We start from the raw sequence: 13173 nt of genomic DNA, 5'->3' as shown, positions 1-13173 counted from the left end.
GGCTCTTGTCACCTTGACAAGGTTGTGGTTGTTTGCTTGCATACAGAAGGGTGTATAAACCCTGTTATGTGTGTTTTTCTCTTTGTATTGATGCAGTGTGACTTCATCACCATAGTTCAGCTAAAATGGTGGCCACTGCTAATGTGAAACTTCATATCCACAAGCATGCAGTTAGCCATATTTAGTGGAGTAATTTCCCTGAATTACTTTGTTGAGAGATAGAAGAGGGTAGTTTCATTGCTTCCCTCTTTTTTTTCCTCAACAGCCTTTAGGCCAAGTCTGTGTTTTAATTAGTTGTGTAAGGCCTTATTGTCCCATTGGATTCTCTCTACTTGTAAAGTACTCTCCTAAGATACCATGAAGGCTAAAAAGGCAGTGAGTAATTTGAAGTCAGTCTTTTTCCTGCCTGCCAAGATTGAAGGGGTGGGGGGCTATCAGCACATGCCGTCTGTCTGAGGAACAGTAAATTCGAGCAGCAGTCTTTGTTCTTTATGGGTATAGGACCCATGGCAAAGAGAGAGTGAGAGTCATTGTTTTAGAACCCCATCGCTTATATCCGGAAAGCACTGGTCTTTGTTCTCTTTGAGATGTTATGTTTCAAATGCCAGAAGAAGCTGCTGTTCCTATAGACTACATATTAAAAATAGAAGACACATTTAAATGGTCTACAAGTTCAGTGTAACACATGCGTTGGTGTTCTTCCGATAATGCCTAGCCAGAGGGGAAGTTAACGTGTTACACTGTTGAAATTTGGTCATGTTGGAGGAAAGTTGAGCTTCTGAAGCATCCCCCTCCCAACGCATGCACGCACGTGTGCATGCGTGCGTGCGCGTGCGCGCGCGCACACACACACACACACACACACACACACACACACACACACACACACACACACACACACCTCTCCTCTTGCTTTGCAAGACTTTTCTTCTCTCAATTTCGTTTTCCTTCAACTTGTCTGCTCATCCCTGGTGAAATGTATTAAATGAAGTTACTAGATATGAGTGCTTAAGAGGCCAGGGCCTCTGAGTCTTGCCAAGTCTCTCAGAAGCTTGGCTCACTCATCCATGTCACCTTTTTCTGTTGTTTCAGCTACTGGCTGACTTATTTGTATTACCGAGCCCCCCCCCCCCCCCCCCCCCTCTGTTTCTCTCTTCGCTTGCTGCCTCTGAGCAGCTTGTTTTTCTCCAGTGTGGCTAATCAGGCTAAAGCAAACAGTGTGTGTCAGCCCCTGCTTTTGTTAAGTATTCATATTTAATGAGCCTAAGTGACTACAGCATCCTACACACCTAAATGTAACAGTCGAACATGAGGATGGACTATCACCTTTGATACAGTGGTCCCATTTTACAGTACACTTTAAGACAGAATGAGACAGAATAAGAAATAATGTGATGGTAATTAGAGCTAATATATTTTATCAGACAGAAACAAAGACAGAATAGCAGAAAAAGCAAATACATTCTCTGGCCCCGGCACCTGCTGCAGAACTGCTGCGGCAGACACTGCCGCACGACCGGCAGTTCGACCGGCAGTCGCACTGCATCGCCGGCGATAGGACCGGCAGTCCCGGCAGTAGGACCAGCGGCCGCCGCACGGACCGGCAGGTCCCGTCGCGGTAAACTGCCGGTCCGTGCGGTGGTGGCTGCCGCGGCAGTTACCAGCAATGCCGGTCCTACTTACCGTTCCGTGCGGCGGCCGCCGGTCCTACTGCCGGGACTGCCGGTCGAACTGCTGGTCCATGCGGTGGCCACCGGTCCTATCACCGGCGATGCAGCGCGATCGACTGCCGGTCGAACTGCTGGTCGTGCGGCTGTACCTGCCGCTGCAGTTCCGCAGCAGGTGCCGGTGCCAGAGAATGTATTCGCTCTTCCTGCTATTCTGTCTTTGTCTTTATCTAATAAAATAATATTCGTTCTAATTACCAACGCATTATTTCTTATTATGGCTTTATTCTGTCTTATTCTGTCTTATTCTGTCTTAAAGTGTACTGTAAAATAGGATGGGACTGATAAAGCTGTCATATTGCAAGCTTGATTTTTGGCCACTCTTGTTAATTGTCTGAGATGAGCACCTAAGAGGGACTTTTGAAAGTGATGGCTGCTGCTGATTTATTTTCCCATTACCTCGAGTCACTTTCTATTTCTGTTAGTACCTACAAGGAGGTTTCCCCCCTTTTAATACCTTTAGGAAATAGAACTAAAGGTGTCATTTTTCTCCCCAGAGCAAAGTATGGTTCTGTTACATTTCATTTCCTCTGGAGTTCAGAGAGAGGGGGAGAGAGGGTGGGCGGGTAACCAGTTTTTGTTCTGCTGGGATTGAAGGCACTGTAGCTATGGAAGGGGTGCTTGGGGAAAAGGTATTGTGATGGGACGTTTGAATGCTGAGCAGAATTGAATAGACACAGTCAGCTTCCCAGATACATGCTTAGGCCTGTAGAATGTGGAGTGCTTTGCTTGTAACTGCACCGGTTGTCTCCTTTCATTATCGGTTAATGGTGCCCAACTTGACAGAGCCATGTGATAAACAGAGGAGCTGTGAAATCCTGGAGGTGGAGTTCTCGTCTGCCTGATAATGGGATCTCATCTGCCGAGGAGGGGAGCCTACCCTGGCAGCCAATCCAGCTTTACTCTGTTCTACCTAAAAAGAGGATACACTGCACCCTTCAGTGCAGTCATGGCCCAAGCTTACGTCCCACACAGTACCTACCGAAGTGGCTGGCTTTTGACTAGCTTCCTGCATGTCTTATATATATTTCCCCCCCTCCCTCTTGGATGGAACGTTGGACATTGTTGAATAGCGGAGGGGATGGAAGTGTGCTGTTGTTTCGTTCTACTGTTACTATTAGACAACGAATGTACGGTACAGTATATGTCCACAATGTGTGTGACAAATTGATCTTAATCAGGGGAGTCGCAGTGTGTATTTTTCTGCCGACCGCATCAATCATTGATCCATTTTATGCCTGTGAGAGTGAGAGGGGTTGGGGGTTGGGGGGCAGACGATGTGTGTAAATATCATAAACCTTGACACTGTGTAACGCATACAAACTCTGATAAGGGAGGAGCTGTGACTGGTGTGGTGTTAGGTTACTGTGTGGAGTAGTTGGACTCCTCTGGGCAGTTGCCTCAGTAGCTAGAAGTGGTTTGCCAGCACTTGTGTCACAGGGGGACAAATCCCCCCCCCCCCCCCCCCGCCATTGAAAGGAGATGGCCAACATGGTTTGTAGCACAATGAAGGACCCCCACATAACCACCCTCAACTCAATTTCTATTGATCCTCTCTGCCCATGGTTGGCTTTAGTGCCAAAGAGCCCAATGTGCTGGCTATTTGCTTTGGTTAATTGGATTTTGACAGGGATCCAATATCATGTTTTAGACAATGAAAATGTGTCAAGCTACTTGCTTAGCAGAATGAAAATTGTTCTATTAATTTATAACTTAATGGCAGCCCGTCTTTGTTTTCCAGCTCCTCGTATATGCACGGGGGAGATTTGTCAGATTTTCCATTAAGTCTGAGAGGATTTAGATGAAGAGGAATGGAGCTGTATCTTTATAATCAAAAATTACAAAGCGCTGAGTACTCAGACATTGAACACAGGGATCACATTTGATGATGATGTGTAGGCTAACGTAACCATTAAACCCACCCAAATGAACTTGCCAAATATTGCTAATGGACTATTTTGATTATTTCCCCTGCTTGTTCCTGCCATTTTAATGGGCGGGGTGACTAATTAATTCATTATCTAAAAATGCAAATGAGCTCGACAAGCCTGAGCAGCATTCAATTGCCTACCTCTAGTGTAGCCTTATTTTTTTCTGAAGATAGTGTTTTGTCTTAGAATCACTGGCCAATTATTACCAAAATCAGATTTTAAATACAATTAACATGTGGACAGTACTGTTTTCAGCTATTTTGCTGTAAATGCCACTATTGCTTTGGCATGATCTGTTTGGTGTTTAATGTTATTCACATTTATATAAATGTATTTAATGGGTTTATGACTCGTCCTGGTGCAGTTACAAAACACCTCATTCCCCTCGTGGGTTTCCATCAATCAGGAGCCCACTGCCTGCTCCCTTTGTCCCGACGATAATTTGAATCCAGTCCATGTTTTTGTTTCGCTCGCGTTTTTTTTTTTTTTTTGGGGGGGGGGGGGTAATTCTCCTTCACTAGTGTCTGGATAAAGAAAGAGTAGGTCAGCCATGTGGATGCGTCTGTTGAACAGCTGAAGGGGGGTTACAACATAGACGCAGGGAGTGATCGGCTGAACGTGGAGTGTGTGCATATGAGAGAGCGAGAGAGAGAGAGAGAGAGAGAGAGAGAGAGGGGGAGAACGCGTGTGTGTGAGAGAGCGTGTGTGTATGGGGTGTGTGTGTGTGTGTGTGTGAGTGTGTGTGTGTGTGTGTGTGTGTGTGTGTGTGTGTGTGTGTGTGTGAGTGTGAGTGTGTGTGTGGAAAAGGGAAGCGGAGCCTGTAAACGGCGAACTCACTGATTTCCTATCCTTCCAACTAGAGCGCTTGCGTGTGTGTGTGTGTGTACTTTTTTTTGTAATGTGGACACTATCGGGGAGCAACAACAATACTGCGAAATGGAATAGCAGCGGCCGTGTGTGTTTTCGGGGGGAGAAGAGTGCCTTTGGTGATTTGTACGTGAATATATTAGTAAAGTGAAACGCGTCTTTTGTTGAGGCAAGTGCTTGTCTCTATGCCTCTGTGCGAGCAGCGGCTTTTATAAAGGATAAAGTGTTCGGATCGTCCATTCAACCGTCCTCCCCCCGGGTTCTGTTGGATCTGGCCCAAGGAGGACTAAAAAGTTCGATGGGTCATTCCGGGCAAGGATTGTTTTGAAGTTTGCAGCGGGTCTTTGGATCTCTTGAAAACACCAGACTGGCGGGTGAGTAGTTGAATACCAAAAAAAAAAAAAAAAAGATTGGGAGGAGGAGGGGGGCAGCAGTGTGTGTGGGGGATAAAGAGATGGAATGTCGACAGTGGAGATGATTATGGCACAAGTTACGTTTTACACTTTAAAGCGAAACGCGTGATCGTTTAGCAGCGGTGCAAAGTAACTAAGTACATTTACTCAAGTACCGCACTCAATTACAATGTTGAGGTATTTGTACTGTACTTTGCTTGAGTATTTCCAGTTTCCAATACTTTTACTTCTACTCCACTGCATCTCGGATACAAATGTTGTACTTTTACTCCGCTACATTTATAAGAAAACGTTAGTTACTAGTTACTTTGCAGATATAGATTATAATGTTTTAAAACATACAATAACCACTTTAGCCCTGTTTTATACTATATTTGAAAATAACCGATCTACAAGCTCACACCGCGTCGCGAGGCGTTGTGAGCTTGTAGATCTGCTCATTTAAAACATTTTGTACTTTTACTTTTGGTACTTAAGTACATTTTAAGTACTTTTACTCAAGTACATTTTGAATTCCGGACTTTTACTTGTAACAGAGTTGCAGTGTTGATACTTTTACCTAAGTAAAAAGGAAAGAGTACTTTTTCCAACACTGTCATTTAGAACAGATAACGCTCAGAAGGGGATACGCGTGTGACCTCAAAGTCAAGTGACATATTTTTGGAGAGCTCTGGCGAGCTGAAAGTTTTCTGCATTGTTGTACAACTTGGCTGGGCTGTCTGTCTGTCTGTCTGTCTGTCTGTGTGTGTGTGTGCACACTGTGCAGTGTTATGTGTAACACAGACCTTCATGACCTAGCGAGTCTCCCAAGAAATGTTTTCAACGACTTAATTGTTTTAGCTAACGTGAGAAGATTAATGAACTGGACGAGGTGGGTTTTAAACGCCACGTTTGTGCATTGCATTTGCAAACCACTGTCACTGTGGTTTCGTTACACTGTTACAACTGTGTGTGTGTGTGTGTGTGTGTGTGTGTGTGTGTGTGTGTGTGTGTGTGTGTGTGTGTGTGTGTGTGTGTGTGTGTGTTGTCAGCCTTGAGGAAAAGTGTTTCAGACAGGAAAAGAAAAAATCGAGAAGGCTCTTGATGAGTTAGTCACGCTTACATTTGGGGGGAATTCCCCCAAGTTTCACATAAAGGATAGGCTGTTGGTTTTATAGCCTAGCTTGTGTCATAAAGTGGTATTAAAAAGTTGTGTGTGTGTGTATGGGGGGGGGGGGGGTCTGCAAGGGAGACTCACTGTACTAGTTTCAAACTGTTGAAGTACCACCAAATTAACTCGACTTCCCTCTTCTGCGCCCCAGAGGCTATGAACTCTGGCCTGAGCACATGCAGCCATCACACACACACACACACACACACACACACACACACACACACACACACACACACACACACACACACTGTGGTGGAATGGTGTGTGTGCCTGCCTGATGTTAAAAAGAGCAAGGGTTGGGGGCGGGGCCAGTTTGGGATTTGAAAGCAGACTACAGTTATTTGTCTCGCAGGCGGCTTATCTGTAATGTTTTCCGGTTATAGTGGTATAGGGGGGGTATTTGTTTACTTAAATTGCTGTAAAATTGGACATGGTGAATATTCACATGACAGTGACCACGGTCTGTTGTTGAATCTCTGCGCTACTTGGGATATTCGTCACATGCATACATACAGTACATACATTCAGTATACATACAGTATACATAATCGCGTATAAAGATTGATGTATTCCTGAAATTAGGTTCAAATCAAGAGGGGAAGACCCCCCCCCCCTCTCTTGTAAGTGATTACCCTCATCTGTCAAATAAAAACTACTTCTTGCCAAATCCTCCTCCTCACACAGTCCGTCACTACTTTAATTCTCAATGAGCTATTACACAGATTCAGATGTTGCTCTGCTAATTGTCAGGAGCTAATCTTCGCCATGCCTAGCTTCTTTTGGCATATTTTCTGTCCCCTGCTAACTGAGAAGTGACCTCTAGCTTAATGATTCAGATGTGATTAATCCACTTGAGTGGGATGACACTGCCTCGGCTAATGCATGGCACAAGGACTCCTCCTGATAATGGATGAGGGGGGTGGTTAAAAAGGACATTTCAGGCCCCCAGAATCACACGAAAGGGGCCTGGTTATGTGTACACTCATTTGATTTAGTTAAATAGCATGCACCAGGCCAATGCAAACGTTAATTGTTGTTTTTAATGTCTGCGGTGGTAGTGGCCATGGCAGCCCCTTTGTTTGCACTGTCATTGAGTTGAAAGGTACCCAGGGCCAGAACGAATGACTACCAGATTAGCACTTTCTTGAACTGCAAAATGGAAGGCTTTTCATTGGGATTCTCTTAATATCTGATGAGGAGTGATACAGCCTCATTGCATTCATGCGTTGCTTCTTATCTTTTGATTTAGTTATCATTAACAAATGGAGTGTAAAAATGTTAAGGGAGGAGAACCCCCAGATCCTTTCTTAGTTTTCATACATTGCTGACTGGTTTAAGAGGGGGAGGGGGGAGTTGGAGCACTCTAATCATGAGGCATTGAGGCTTTTGATGGTTGACATGCAGGTTAGTGGAAACGGTGACCTAGCCACTTGCTACATACAGGACAGTAACCCCCCTCCCCCTCTAGTGTGGATAATATGGCTTATTTTTTTTAGCATGCACATGTTCATGTGTTCAACACATGAAACACATGAACGTGTGTGCTAAATAATTTGAGGAATTAGCAATAAAGATAGCTGCACACTGCATAGCAAGGCACACCTTTACTAAACTGTATTTAGATTATTTTGGTAAATATATAGAATGATTACTAAAAAATGGTACATCAGCCTGTCATTTCTGTTCAAGTAGAAGTTTCATCCTCATAATCATCATTTTCAATTGATAAAATGGTAAATCTATCTGCCCTGTATAATATATCCATTGTGCCATGATTTAGTTGGAGAATGAGCACAAAGTGAAACCTATATTAGAATAGCACTGGTTGCCTCAGTAGGTTTTTGCAATATTGATGTATTGTGGTATTGATGGTGATTTGTATTGTCTTGTATGTCTTTATTGGATACATAGGTTACAATGGAAACAAGCCATTAAGGCTTTTTGTTTTGATCCTTTTAGCATTGCTCATGTAATTCATGGGTTGCATTTGTAGTCCTACACCGGCCATGTTGAGGAAAAACACAGGTGTTCTGATTGGCGTAGAACATTAGTTCCATGCCTATCAGACAAATTGAAACACCTGTGTTGGTCCTCAACATGGCCGTTTAGGACTTCAAATGCAACCCATGAATTGTACTTGCTGTACTGTTTGCAAACTGTTAATAAAGTATTCGATCAGTCAAACAGACCCTTATAAGGACTTTGCCTTAGAGAAAAGCAAGGAAGGTCAAATATCAGCTTATACACTTAGTATTAATTGATGTGTGCGTTCAGAGATGGTCTGACAGCTGAATGTACACTTTTTACCATCTTTTGCTGTTTAAATGAGGGTTACACAAACACTCAAACCTTTTGAGCAAACACTCAGCACTATGCAGTGACATACCATACAGTCTACCCTATGCGATAAGCAGACAAACTAGCCTAAGCTACCTCTGCTTGCAAGGCTAAACAGCCAACCATAGAGCTCTGCCCTGTCTCTGCCACCCCACTGCTATCGACTGTCGAACTGCGAGCAACGCTTCACTACAACTGACGGCCCATCGCGCCGATGTCTTTGTGTTAGATCCTTTTAGGGCACTACTAGATCTCAGACTTTTTTTGTGCCAAGAACCGCCAAATTGGTATTTGGACGCAGACCCCCTTCTGAAATTGTTTTGCTCCAGGGACCCCAGAATTATTCAAAAGTTTCCAAACATTTTTGATATATATTTTTGAATAGCCAATGATTGTAATGCTACATGGCATGGTCGGAAGTGTGTCAGGCAGCAATGCCCAGCAAGTGTTCTCACTTGTGCTTACATCAACTATTTTAGCTGGGGACCCCCCCCCCATGACCCCCAATGGTGATCAGTGTAATAGTGGTTAGGCTTATATGGTTTTTGCTTTTGTTTTGCTCTGAATCTCATCTCTGTGAAAATAAAACATTTTTAATTGGGAGATATCACCCCCAGACGTAGGGCATCCATTTAGTTTTCTGCAGTAAATTGAGTTGGAGCGGAAGTGGTCCATCCTCTTAATGGAGTTGTACACAAGAGGAGCTGGAGTTGAGCTGCAGTGAGGGATTTGTAAGAGGGCATTGAGCACTTGAGCGTTTTGCTATGTAACCACACTGGCAGATGGAGAAAAAGATGGAAACCTACATTTTAATTATGTATCCTTCCCCATTATGCTTCTCCCTATCGTGGCACATCATCTTCATTTGCAGTAGGCTGTGCCCCATGTTTGTGGGAAAGGAAATCCGATGTGTAATTTGATCTGGCTCATGAGTACGCCGTCTGTGTTGTCGATTCATGTAAAATCCTGGGAGGCAATAGTAGCTGTGTGTGAGTCACCTCCCATCACAAACAAGTCTCGCCACTAAGCGGGTTCAGAATGCTAGCAAGCTTTATCACACACACACATGCACGCACGCACGCGCGCACACGCACACATTCACACACAGGCATGTATAAGTCTCACCTCAGAGGAATCTGTGGGGCGAATGCTGGATCAAAGAGACTGCTTCTCTCCTGACAGGGAGAAGCTTCATAGATGGTGGGGTTGTAACTGCTGTCTCGTTGCAGCTGAATGTTTGACAGGGCACTGGAAAAATGTTATTCAATCTACTCGCATGATGGCCCTCAGTGGAATTGCTCCATGTTGGTGTGTTGTGGCCCCATTTCCCCCCACTCTCTTCTCTATGTTTTGGTGATGGTGGACCTGGCTAAAAGAGAAAAACATTCAGCAGTTGTCTTTTTGTGTTCCCCCCGCCCTGTATTTTAACGGAATGATGTAATTCATTCAGATTCATAGATAGGCAGTTTGTAGTTGATGTCATGTTGGCGGCCTCCAATTTTGTTCTGAGTATTTCAAATGAATTACAATGTAATAATAAAGAAATCTTTGCATTATTAATAAGCAATATGAATGACAATGGATGGGGTTTGTTTGACCTATGGCAGAAAGACCTTTCACAAGACACTTCAGTCTGATCCACCAGATCAACTCGGGCACACCATTCAGGGTAGATGAATTTAAAACCCTAGGCTTTTTTACCAGCTCAATGCACGGTTCTCACCCCTTCAAAGGTGCAGCTCACATTCAGCCACCCATCTCTCACCCCCACAATACAGAAATCTGAGAGCAGTCTGGTCATAAAGGCAGGCGGAAAATCAATGAGAAGTCATGGCTTCCGTGGCATTGTTGAAGCAATTTTCATCCCCCCTATCCTAAGCCAGACTCTGGGTTTTGAGGACCAATGTTAAATCTGTCAGTTCTTTTTTTCATTATAAAGTTGATTCTTCAGGATGTTTTTTGGTTTCTAAATAGAGGACCTGGGATGGCTTGTCACATTGTCAGTAATTAACCTGTGGGCCTAGTAGACAGTCTTGGCTCAGTGATTCATTTAGGGTCTGTAGGTATTCTAAAATGAAACTGGTAGGCAGCTAAGGAGGCTGTGTGAGTGCATGCGTGCGAGTTGGTGTGTGTGTTTGCACGCGCGCCTGGGGTGGGGGGTTAATGGAGTGAAGAGGTGCTTTGATTTATCATAGAAAATTCCATCTAATACTAACTTGTGTACATATACAAACTACTCCTTATGTTTAATTAACAAACCTCAAGAGCCAACGAATAGTGGGAAATTGGGATAATTGAAAATAAGCCTATCTGTCCCCCGCCCTTCTCTCTCTCTCTCTCTCTCTCTCTGTCTGTACACCCTGGCAGCTGAGCCCGTCGGAGGGCACTTTCACACATGTTAAGTGGGAGGGGGGGGGGGACATCTGGCCTTGTTAATTCAGTGCATGGTCATAAAGTGGGATGGCGGTCCCCACAGGCCCCCCTGCTTTGCCTGCTCAGAGCTCTGTCAGATGGAGGAGCCTGGATGTCCTCAACGCCTCCGTGTCCTCACTGTTTGACTACCCCTCTGACACCGTTGTTTTACACTGGTGGGGAGAGCTCAGGCCAACTGCACCTCTACAATCCCGCTATGAAATTTAAACACCACTGATCTTTATCCCAGAAGTGCGAGGGAGATAGAGTGACAGTACATAAACTGTGAAATATGCGTTGAAGGGGCGTGCCAGAAAATGAAATGCCGTGCATCGTAAGCGCTGTAATGTAACAGTTTTATTGCCCAGCCTTCATTTTCATTTCCTTATTACAACAAAGCCGGCATGGGTAAGTTTTAGTATCCAACCACACCCAAATACATCATTTGTTTTTTTCCACAACATTATGTATATAGTAGTTAGCGATGCTGGCTATCAGTTGTCCGTGTCCATTTAGTGTGGACTGGATGATGAGTAGGCTGTCAGGCGCTACATTCCAGAGTCCACCGATTGTTCCTGCATCATCAGGAATGGAAACAAATAATCAAGTGACAGCAGTGGGGATTGGGAAGCAATCCGAAGCATGCATGCTGCGCTGTCATATCCTATTTTAGCGAGTAAACATTTAATGTGCATAAATGTATCACAGCTTTATTTATGCATAGAATCTGCTGTTACGTCTGAATTATACATTAGCCAATGAATAATGCATCAGTGCCATTCCTTAATGATTACTTGCCAGGCAGCGAATGGTAATATTTGCTGATAAATTTACTCATTGATCTTGCTTATATTAAGCTGGTTGTGAGGAATGACGTTTGCCCCACTTTGCATTTAGGGTACTATTTAGTCAAGGATGTAATCAAAAGCAGGCTATTTGTCTGTGTTGTCAAATGAGATGTTTTTTAAAATGAGAAAATCAGCCCTAAGGAACTAAAGCAATAGGGTTACCATCTGAATTCTCTGAAGTGCCTAATGCTGTATTCATACTAGACTAGATATCGATATATATCGATATATCCATTTGCTTTTCTAACATCTTGGTAAATGTGTTCTTCTGTCTTTGGCTTCCTTCCCCTTTTCCTTTTGATCTCAACACATTCATATTTAGTTGTAGTCTTCAGTGCTGTGTTCTACCTGTAACGCACGTATACGGCGTCTGCTGTTGGAAATACAAATATGAAAAGTGTCTGCCCTCGTGAACCTTTCAAAGTAGCGTATTTGATAGGCATTATGCACTGGCGTCTGCCCTGGCCACACAAATAGCCACGGATCATAGATTATGCATAGAGTATAATGCACTCAAAAAAAGTCTAGAACACACCACTGGTAGTCTTGTCTTATTTTGTTGGCTTTCAAACATTACAGGATGAGGTGGAATGTTTTATTGTTGAACACATCATCACTAGACTATAACTAGTGCATTGGTGATTTAGTCAGTACTGCGTAATGGCCTTTTTTCATGCTACTACTTTATTGACACTGGCTTTAAAAGCCAGGCAGAGCCAGATTATTGACACATTAGGCGAATAATGCTCTGAGAATAGTGCTCCTAATCCCCTAAGCATAGCCTGTTACTGTGCAGATATATTGCTTGTCCACACAATGAGAAAATATTGACTTTTTGTCACTCACTTATTTGATTAGTTGTGTGGGTAACTCTGCTTTTCATTTGTCGCCCTGGCAACATAAACGGGAAAACACTGACACTCTCATTCCATGTCTTATTGAAGCAGTGGAGCATTTCAGGCTATATCGCATCTGGAGAACCTCTTTTTTTCTTGATGTCATGTATTATTGTGTTCATTCTTATGCTATGTTGATGAATTGAATACATAGGACCACAATTGCAACAAGTCCCTAGGACTATTTTGTGATATCCTTTTAGTCTTAATGTCGTACTGACTAAAAGTATTCAATCAATCAATTTCTAAACGGCCATGAATGTCTTTATCACTCAAGGTGATTTTCACCTGTGCTAGTATCCACAAAATAAAGTGATAGACTTTTCTCTCTGCAGTCAGTGGGTCTGTGTGGGAGTGGGGCAGCTGAACAATTCCACTTTGATATTACAGCTTAGTTGAGTGAGATTTGTCTGTTTATTAGCCCACTGTGTGGGCTAGCTACTGCACTTCTCTTGTTTTCTGTAAGGAGGCTTTAAGTACTCTACTCTGCTCCCATGCCACACATAAGCCTGGTCGTAATGAAAGCACCTTCCATTTAATCCAACTAGATTCATCAGTGGCCTTGTTCTTCTAAAAATAATGAGGTAGA

At 43.6% G+C, this 13173-nt stretch overlaps 1 protein-coding gene across 3 annotated transcripts in view; it reads left to right on the top strand.

The window, feature by feature from the left end:
* Positions 1 to 4588: 4588 nt before the first annotated feature.
* Positions 4589 to 13173, top strand: part of rerea (arginine-glutamic acid dipeptide (RE) repeats a) — a 125733-nt gene continuing 117148 nt past the window's right edge. Inside the window, exon 1 of one of the 3 annotated variants that reach the window (XM_080733523.1) lies at positions 4589 to 4899. The gene's annotated coding sequence lies outside the window, so the exon portion shown is untranslated. The remainder of the gene's footprint in view (positions 4900 to 13173) is intronic. The other 2 variants (XM_080733525.1, XM_080733524.1) reach the window with 2 other exon arrangements.

Source organism: Nannobrachium achirus (genome assembly GCF_963921795.1).
Source record: "Nannobrachium achirus genome assembly, chromosome: 9".
NCBI lineage: Eukaryota > Metazoa > Chordata > Actinopteri > Myctophiformes > Myctophidae > Nannobrachium > Nannobrachium achirus.
The sequence above is the reverse complement of the archived record's forward strand: the minus strand, read 5'-3'. Positions and strand labels throughout refer to the sequence as shown.